Source organism: Gavialis gangeticus, unplaced genomic scaffold (genome assembly GCF_001723915.1).
Source record: "Gavialis gangeticus isolate Ggan-Ray unplaced genomic scaffold, GavGan_comp1, whole genome shotgun sequence".
In the NCBI taxonomy this organism is placed as follows: domain Eukaryota; kingdom Metazoa; phylum Chordata; order Crocodylia; family Gavialidae; genus Gavialis; species Gavialis gangeticus.
In genome coordinates, this window is record NW_017729004.1 from 48,726,117 (window position 1) to 48,734,274 (window position 8,158).

The 8,158-nt window shown below is 40.6% G+C and overlaps 1 protein-coding gene across 2 annotated transcripts in view; it reads right to left on the reverse strand.

Moving 5' to 3' along the window:
• The window catches only part of PTER (phosphotriesterase related), a 39,461-nt gene extending 32,015 nt beyond the window's left edge, over positions 1-7,446 (reverse strand). For both annotated transcript variants that reach the window (XM_019508346.1, XM_019508347.1), the window contains exon 1: positions 7,357-7,446. The gene's annotated coding sequence lies outside the window, so the exon portion shown is untranslated. The remainder of the gene's footprint in view (positions 1-7,356) is intronic.
• Between the last annotated feature and the right edge of the window lie 712 nt (positions 7,447-8,158).

Consider the following 8,158-nt stretch of genomic DNA (forward strand, 5'->3'; position numbering starts at 1 on the left):
CCCACCCCACCCAACCCCAGAAGGAACCCCCTCCTCTCCATCCCCGCCTCATCCAGAGGACAGAATTGGGGATGAAGATGGGGTTGCTTAATTCCAGCCCTGTTCCCAGCATGCACTAACAGAAGTTAAAGAAGGTACTTTGCTTTGGAGTGCCTTCATCTGAACACTCATGTAATGAGGATTCATTTGTCGCACAATTGGGAACTTTTTAAAGCACTCTACAGCTGCACACTTCTGGCAGTGCAGCTCTTCCAGTGTCTGATTGCGTGACAAAAATGTCACTTCTGTCAGCACGTACCTTATTCCAGGACATGTTGTATGTAAGGAAATTTGATAATTAATATGATAATTGATATTCTGCTGGGATGGGTCATTGTTCGATTACCTCCCTTGTTGACATTTTCACAAAGAGCACTATCTGGCATGTTATAATGATGTACTCTTAACATGTTCACCTAATGGTACCATAGTTCGTTCATATCTTAAAATGTGGGAGTTAAACACTTTTTGCAATTAAAGCCCCCACACAGCACAAACACATGCTTTAATTTAAAGATGTGAATAGCCCCAGTGAACTCAAGGCTCATGTGTTTTGCTGAAACAGGTTTCATGTTTTATAGACAATCAATTTAGTTCTCTGAAAATGTTTCTTCTCTTAGATCTCCAAGACTCTGCCCAGCTGTTGCTGAAAGTCTGTATGCACCTTTGTTTCCTCCATCAAATTCTAAAAGGTACCTTACAGCTTGCTTCTGCAAATACCAAGAACCACCTAGTCCCAGTTCCAATGGTTATTTCAGTATTTAGATTAAGTATTCATTGGAGTAGGGACTGGATCCAGGTCTCCCCTCCTATGACCGGCTAAAGTTTTAGAGTTGTGCTCACTTTTGCTGTCTCTGGCCCAATGAATATTTAATTATTCTATTCAACAGGAGAGAGGAAGAGAGGCTAACCCTGTATAAACCAGTGATGGAAGCATTCTTCATGAAAGTAAAGGATTCCAGTTCAAATGTCCTCAATAAAGGAGAGAAATGGGTCTTTTATATCCTGGCTGAGTACCCTAGTAATGCAACCAGTGTATAAAGGTTGCTCATCCTCCACTGGTTACGCTTTGGAAGAAAAGGCAACATTAGCATCTAGCTCCAGAAGAAGATTCCAGCTTGTGATTTCCTGATGGGATATAGGTGCTTCTTTACAGCCCAGAGGGATTCGTCCCAGTCCTGAGCCTTTCTTTCTGGTTTGCTTACAGAGCTTTCCTCATGGAGTACCGGCTTTTGAGGATCCTGTTCTTAAGCACCTGACCTTCCCCATGCACTGTATAGAGAGCCTAGGCAAGTGATCAGGACTGCAGATTTCACTAGTCAGCAAAGTGCTTAAAAGTTAGATGCTGCAGTGCTGAACACTACAGTGACCAAGTTCTTCTGTATCAAATTCCTGCTCTTTGAGTTCAGCACAGCACACCTGCTCCTATAAGCATGTACCCATTAGGTGTGAATACAGTCATATTTGAACATTAACAAACCATTCACATCCAACACAGAATATAAAAATAAGTTCCGAGATCTGAATAATTGCTATTTAACTCCGTGCATTGCAGGTTTTCCTAGGTAATAAAGTTAAGGGAAGACCCTGACCTCCTACAACAGCAAACAAATATTTTGGTTACAGATCTCATGGAAGACGATTTGTGAAGGAAAACATGGAAATCTAAAAATAAAAAGGTCTACCTGTCGTGAATAGACTACTACTACTGTGAGGCCACAACAACAGCTTTAAAACAATTTCAACGCTGACAGCCTAGTGGAAAGGTTTTGTACAGAACCCAGGAATAACAGTTGTGCAAAATGAGGAAGATATGAAATTCTTAAGGAAACCTGTTGCCTAATGTAATTCTAATCACTATTACCATTTAGAAAGAAGAGTAAATCATTAAAGGGACATGTTACGTTAAATAGAAGGACAAAGAATAATTAAAAAGCAAATACTGTTCAAAAGAGAATTCACCAAGCTGAAGGGACAGACAAGGGAAATTAAAAAGTGAGTTTATCTAACGCTTTTGGGAAAGCTCCTATTCCCATTTTTATTTCAACAATATAATATGCATTTAAAGTGTATATGCCATTCATGCAAGCTGCATTTCCTGAACCTTAGCTTATCTCCAAGAAACATCAGCCAAATGTCCACTCCCACTGAGAGGGAGGGAAAAGGCAAGCTCTGATCTGAAACAAGACATTCTAAGAAGTGTCTCTGAAAAATATTTTGCATTGCAGCAGTGCCTACAAGCTCTGGCAAGTCTGTTGTATCGGTTGGGCTAGGTACTATTCAAATGCAGGATAAAATGACAGTTTCTGAAAACCCAATTGATGTGTATACGTTTTGACAGCTTTATCTTAGAAAAGTAACTCCAAGGCTGAAGTTTTTCATTGTGGTTTTTGAACAACTAACAAGAATTTATTACAATAACTGTGAATGAATTTTAAAACAATCAGTTATAAAGTACACAAACATTCTCATGTTTATGCTGCAGCTAAATAGTGATAAAGTGAATATTTTTTCTACAGGTACTATTAGGCATTATTAGGTATTATTTGGTATTATTGGATGACGTATTTGTTACTCAGGTAAAGCCTCCAGTGAGTCCAACAGGCAGTTTGTCTGAGTATTAATGGCAGGATCAGTCCTTTATTGTTTTTTTCATTTGACACTTGCATTCTAGTTGTTATGCTGTTATAATGGTCTTATAATGGGAAGAGTCCCTAGGTTTGGATTACTTGTTTCCTGTGGTAATCTCATATTGCTACAATTTAATCATATAAACAGCCTCCATACTGCTATCATTTTGATTTGGTAAGCATATTTTAATGGAAGCATACATTCTCTCTAGACACATATAGAAATCATTTGGTTGTTGTTACATTACAATATAAGATTATAACAACACTAAATCCAGATTGCTGTGACAGAAAATGTATGAAAAGTAATAAGTATGGCTCAATAGCTAGTTGTTACATTTAAAACTATTAAAAATAAGAGGTCTTCTTAGTTCCACCATGATTAATTTAATAGTGCCTTTCCTTATATAATCATCTGACTGTAGGAAATGTGATGTAACATAAATTAAGTATTTATATACAGAAAGAGGTAACTACTTAAAAGGCCCAATTCTACGCCAAATAACCTCAGTGGACTTCAATTATAGAAATACATCCTACATGCATTGCAAATTAACAGAATATATTTTAGAAAGAATTTAAAGGAGACGGTACATATTAGCTTTAGGTAGCATAACAATTTCAAAGTGTAGTTTCATGACATTGCTATTCATTTTCACTATAGTAAAACATGTTATTTTTTAACACACCTAGGATATTTTTAAATGAGGCAACTCATCCTTGTAAGAAGCCTTGCTAATAAAATACAAAAGCATACAGAAGTGTGTGTGTTTTATTTTAGCACCTACTTATGATCAATATTACTACACAATAATTCTCTTCTGACTGAAGAATCTGACCTCAGTTAAGCACTTCACATCAAATATGTGGATTAGGCCCATATAAACAAAAACATATCTTTATAACTCCACTAATTTTCTCATTATATATCCTAGTATCCATCTATTTCAGTTTTTATACAGCCACCCATTGCCAGAGTACTTTCCACAGAAAATCAGTACTCCTAATGAATTCCCTATTACTTCTTTTTTAGGGTAATAACTCTGTTGAGGAGTTTAATTTTTTTAATAATGCCCTCCACATTCCCACTTTTGGGTGGTTAGTTGCTGGGGTGCTTATTAGAAGAAAGCATGACAGTTGTTAGCATCATTCTTACGATACAAAGGCTTTTCTAGGAAGAAAGTTTTGCAGCATATCTTAAAGATGGGCCGACTCTGGCAAACTTCATTTAATCTCCACTGGAAGATCCCTTTTACTGAGAATGCTTTGGCACTAGTTCTCATAAACTTCAGTTTGGCTTTGTGATCTGCAGTGTCCCCAGATGAGTATGGTCATTGCAGCAATCAACAGATTCAAATTCCATTTTAAAATTGTTGGGATTTGATACATTAAGGGCACTGACAAACATGAAAAAAGCCAAAAAAACAGCACTTTACCAGAAGGGGCAGTGTGTTAGTTTGACCTGGCTCCACAGCACCTGTATAGATCAGGCATTTCGGCAGTGCTTTTTGGCACTTTTATCGAAACCTGAATCAATTGGCTATTACATAAAAGCACCAACAAGCCCTGCAGAAGCACCTGATCTATATAGATGTTGGGCGATCCGGGTCCAACTAATGTGATGCCACTTCTGGGCATGTCCTGTGCTTGGCACAAGGGCACACCAAGCTTAAAGTAAAGAGCCATTTATTTGGGAGATTATGTCTTCAAGCAGCCTAACAGTTTTGAAAATTGGGACATAATGATGAAGCACAATAAGAAATTAAGCAGGATTCCATGGCTTTGCATTTTTACAAATGAGAATTGTGTGTCTTTAATAGAAAATGGAGGTAGACTCAACTAGTTTTCAAAGTGATTTCTCTAGATAATGTGTATCACTTTAGTTGAGCAAGCCACTCCTTCAAAAGCTGATTTTTACATTTTTGTATTGGTGTTTGTTGTATCATCTAAGAATGAGAGACAGCTGAATAGCACCGACATTCTGCTAGTTTAAATATTGATGAGAAGTGGGGAGAGTGTGGGATCTTTTTGTATAGGAGTCAGTTACTTTTTTCTACTCAAAGTTCTTATGTCAAGGAAGAACTGGAATTACAGCAGTGACAGGGCCATTGATTCCTGCTCTGTCTTGTCAGCATATTAATAATACATTATAGTCCACTGTGTCAACTGCTGTAGAGAGATAGAGAAGCCTGTGTCTGTGGCTCTGAGAAGGTCATCTTTTAGTGCCAATAGAACTGTCTATAGTTTGTGAACCCTGATTAGGAAGTTGGCAGATGTCACATGATGGTGCTGGGCAGTTACTACTTTTTCAATTATGCAGCTCAGGAATTGGCAGTTGGAGCTGGGGTGGTAGTATCAGGTTCGGGGGTTGGCTTCTTGAGGCCACCTTTTTCAAGTAGTTTGAAAGGTGTGCTTCTCTGGATGAGTCATTGATTATTTCATTAGTAGTGGTCAATGGTCCTTGTGAGCCTACTAGCCAGATTCTACTAACCAGTGGTACACAATGGAGTAATGTTACTTTTATCGTGTCTGGCCAGTTTTTGACGTGCCAGCCCAAATCACCAGGTATCCACTAAAATCAGGGTCAACTGGCAGCAGCCTCTGGCACAAAGGTGGAGCTCAAGGCTCCAGAGCTGTAGCAAGAGTCTTAATAGTGGGAATGGTGGTGGGAAAACGCACTTGAAGAAAGTGTGTGTGTGTGTGTGTGTGTGTGCATGCGTGCGTGCGTGTGTGTGTTTGCATTCCCATCTCTCATTTAGTAAAACAAGACACTCTTGAAACCTGAATTCTTCCTAGGAAACTAAATACCAGTTTTGATAAAGGTTTCTTGGCTTAATTATGGAATTTGGAATCAAAGCCAGAGGAACAAGACACTGCCAGCCGCTTGCCCCAAAACACCCAGCAGTTGAGGCACTCATCTGAAAAACAGGCAAGTTCAATTCCTTGCTCTTTCTTATACTGACAAAGCATTTAACCCACAGTTTCTCATATCTCAGGTGAATGCCCTAACCATCAGGTTGTTGTCTGCTCAAGGGTGACTAAGTGTCAGTTTGTCTATCTGTCTGTCTCCCCCACGCTCTGTCTCGTAGGTTTTTCATAAAATTCAGAAGAAGCCTTTATCCTGTTGCAGGGAACAAAGGATGGGGAGGCAGAGCAGGGGGAAACACCTGGACATATCAAGAAGTTTATCACTGGGTGAGAAACTATTTTCTCATCCAGAAAAAGTAAAACAAAATATGCAGAGGCCTTTGGAGATACCAATCCCCCCATCAGTATACAACCCCTTGCTACCATATGGATCCAGTATATATCTGCTTTGGGTGCTTGGGGAACAAGTGCTTTCTCAGATCTAGAAGCTGCTGTTAACTACACTAAAAGCAGAAATTCTGGGGTTTTTCTTTGTTTTGTTATATACTAATTACTTTAAATAAGTTACCACTGTTCACCTATATGAAATGTAATTAAGAATCTGAATCCCACAGTTGCCACCTCTGATTATAAAAAACAAAAATGAATGTGACAATGATGACTCTATGGAGAATGTTGTCTGTTAAATTCCCAAATGCAAGAAAGGCATTAATAATGATAAGTGACACTTACATAGTGTCTTCAATGCCACAGTCTCAAAGTACCTGACAAAGCTATATGAAATTGCATATTACAGGGGTCACTACACCCATCAGAGAAAAACAGCCACCTTGCAGGCAGAAGGCTGCAACCTTTAAACAGATCAGTACAGAAGGTGGAAAATGGCACAGACAACTGGTGGGCAGTCTAGGTAGACAGCATTTGGATTATGCAACAGAAGTTCAGCCATGGCTAATCTCCTGTTGATAGAGATATGTAAGGCTAAGACTAACAATCACAAGGAGTCAGGATGCTGTTTCTATACAAAAGATGACACCTTCAGCAATACTGTGGTGTGCCACTGGTTGACCCTAAGTAAACAGGAAGGGCACTTAGGATTTCCTATCAGATCACAGGTGCATGTAACAACTAGGTCAGGGGTTGGCTACCTATGGCCCACAGGCTGAATCTAGCCCATGAATAGTCTAGAACTGGTTGGTGGCAGCTCAGGCAATCCACACCACCTCCAGCCACAGCAGCAGAGAAGGCATCCCAGGGTCCTACTGCCTGCTGTTTTCAAATTTATTTTCTCTGCTGCACCAGGGCAGGCATCCTCAGGATCCCAGCACCTGCCTTTCTCTAGAAAGGCGTACAAAGCTCCCAGCCCACAGGCCAGATACATTCCCCAACTCAGTGTTAATTCACCCACAGGGCTCCTCATGGGTCTGAAAATTTAGCAGTGCCACTGCTTCCCTGCTGCTGAATTTCCAGACGTGGGAGCCATATAATTGGGTACACAGGGTCTGATTTCGGTGCGTGGGACCAGGAAGGGGCAATGCCAAGCCCTGGAACCCAATCCCAGTGGGTGGTGTTGGGGAGAAGTGGTACCAGCACCAGGCACCAGGAACCACTCCCAGCATGCAAGGGTGGCACTGGGCCTCAGGCTCCTATCTGGGCATGTGGAGGCTTATCCAGGCACTCAGGGCCCAATTCAGGCATGCAGGGTAGGAAACCAGGGTATGCAGGAGTGTGGCTGAGGTGGAGGCTAGGTAACAAAAGATGCCAACCCCTGAAATAGGCACCAACTCTCCCCACATGAGCTCCCACTGAGGCAACTTACCTATCTATTTTGAAAGCCTAGCATGTGTGGCTACCACCAGTCACCTCTGCTGCAGTTCTTATGGATATGCACTGTCTGTCAAGCAGCCTCCTAAAAGAAAGTTGAGACCTTTATCACCATGAGAAGATGGAAGGCACAGATTCTATGTTAGGCATTTCATGTCTGGATGCATTCTCTTAAGGTATTTTTTGTATTTTAGTTCTGAGATAACTGAACGTATAATGGTTTCATCTTTGCTTTTTTAGCTTGTCACCCTTCCCATGGCAACCACAGCAGAAATAACAAGCCAGATCTTTGCAAGCAGTTTATAACCGAGTTGCACAGGCATTCTTTTGCCTTTGTACCTCCTGGCATAGTAGCATTGCAAACCTGACTTTCCCTGCTGACAGCACTGGCAGATAATCTCAGCATGGCATCTGTGTTCCAGTATTATCAGCCAAACTACCTACAAGCCAAAGCTTTTTGCTGCTTTTTTCCCTGAGGCTAGAGCCACAACAGAATTTCAGTGCTGCAGTGCTGGAGTTGTAGAAGCTAAATGTCACTTGCTGGAATCCACAACCCTAAGTTAGGGATGCCCCTAACATACAGTACCTGGGGAGGTCTCAAGGTATGCCTGGATCTGGCAGCAAAGTGCCAAGAGATGTGTTAGTCTGTGTTAGTGTTAGTCTGAAGTCAAGCAGAAAGAAGTGTAGATGTGCACCTTAAAAACTAAATAAATTAGATATATAGAAACTTTGTGATGGTTCTGCATGTGTTAGTTCTGTGTCTGTGCAGCTTTTGACTCCTGAGCTAATGTGAATAA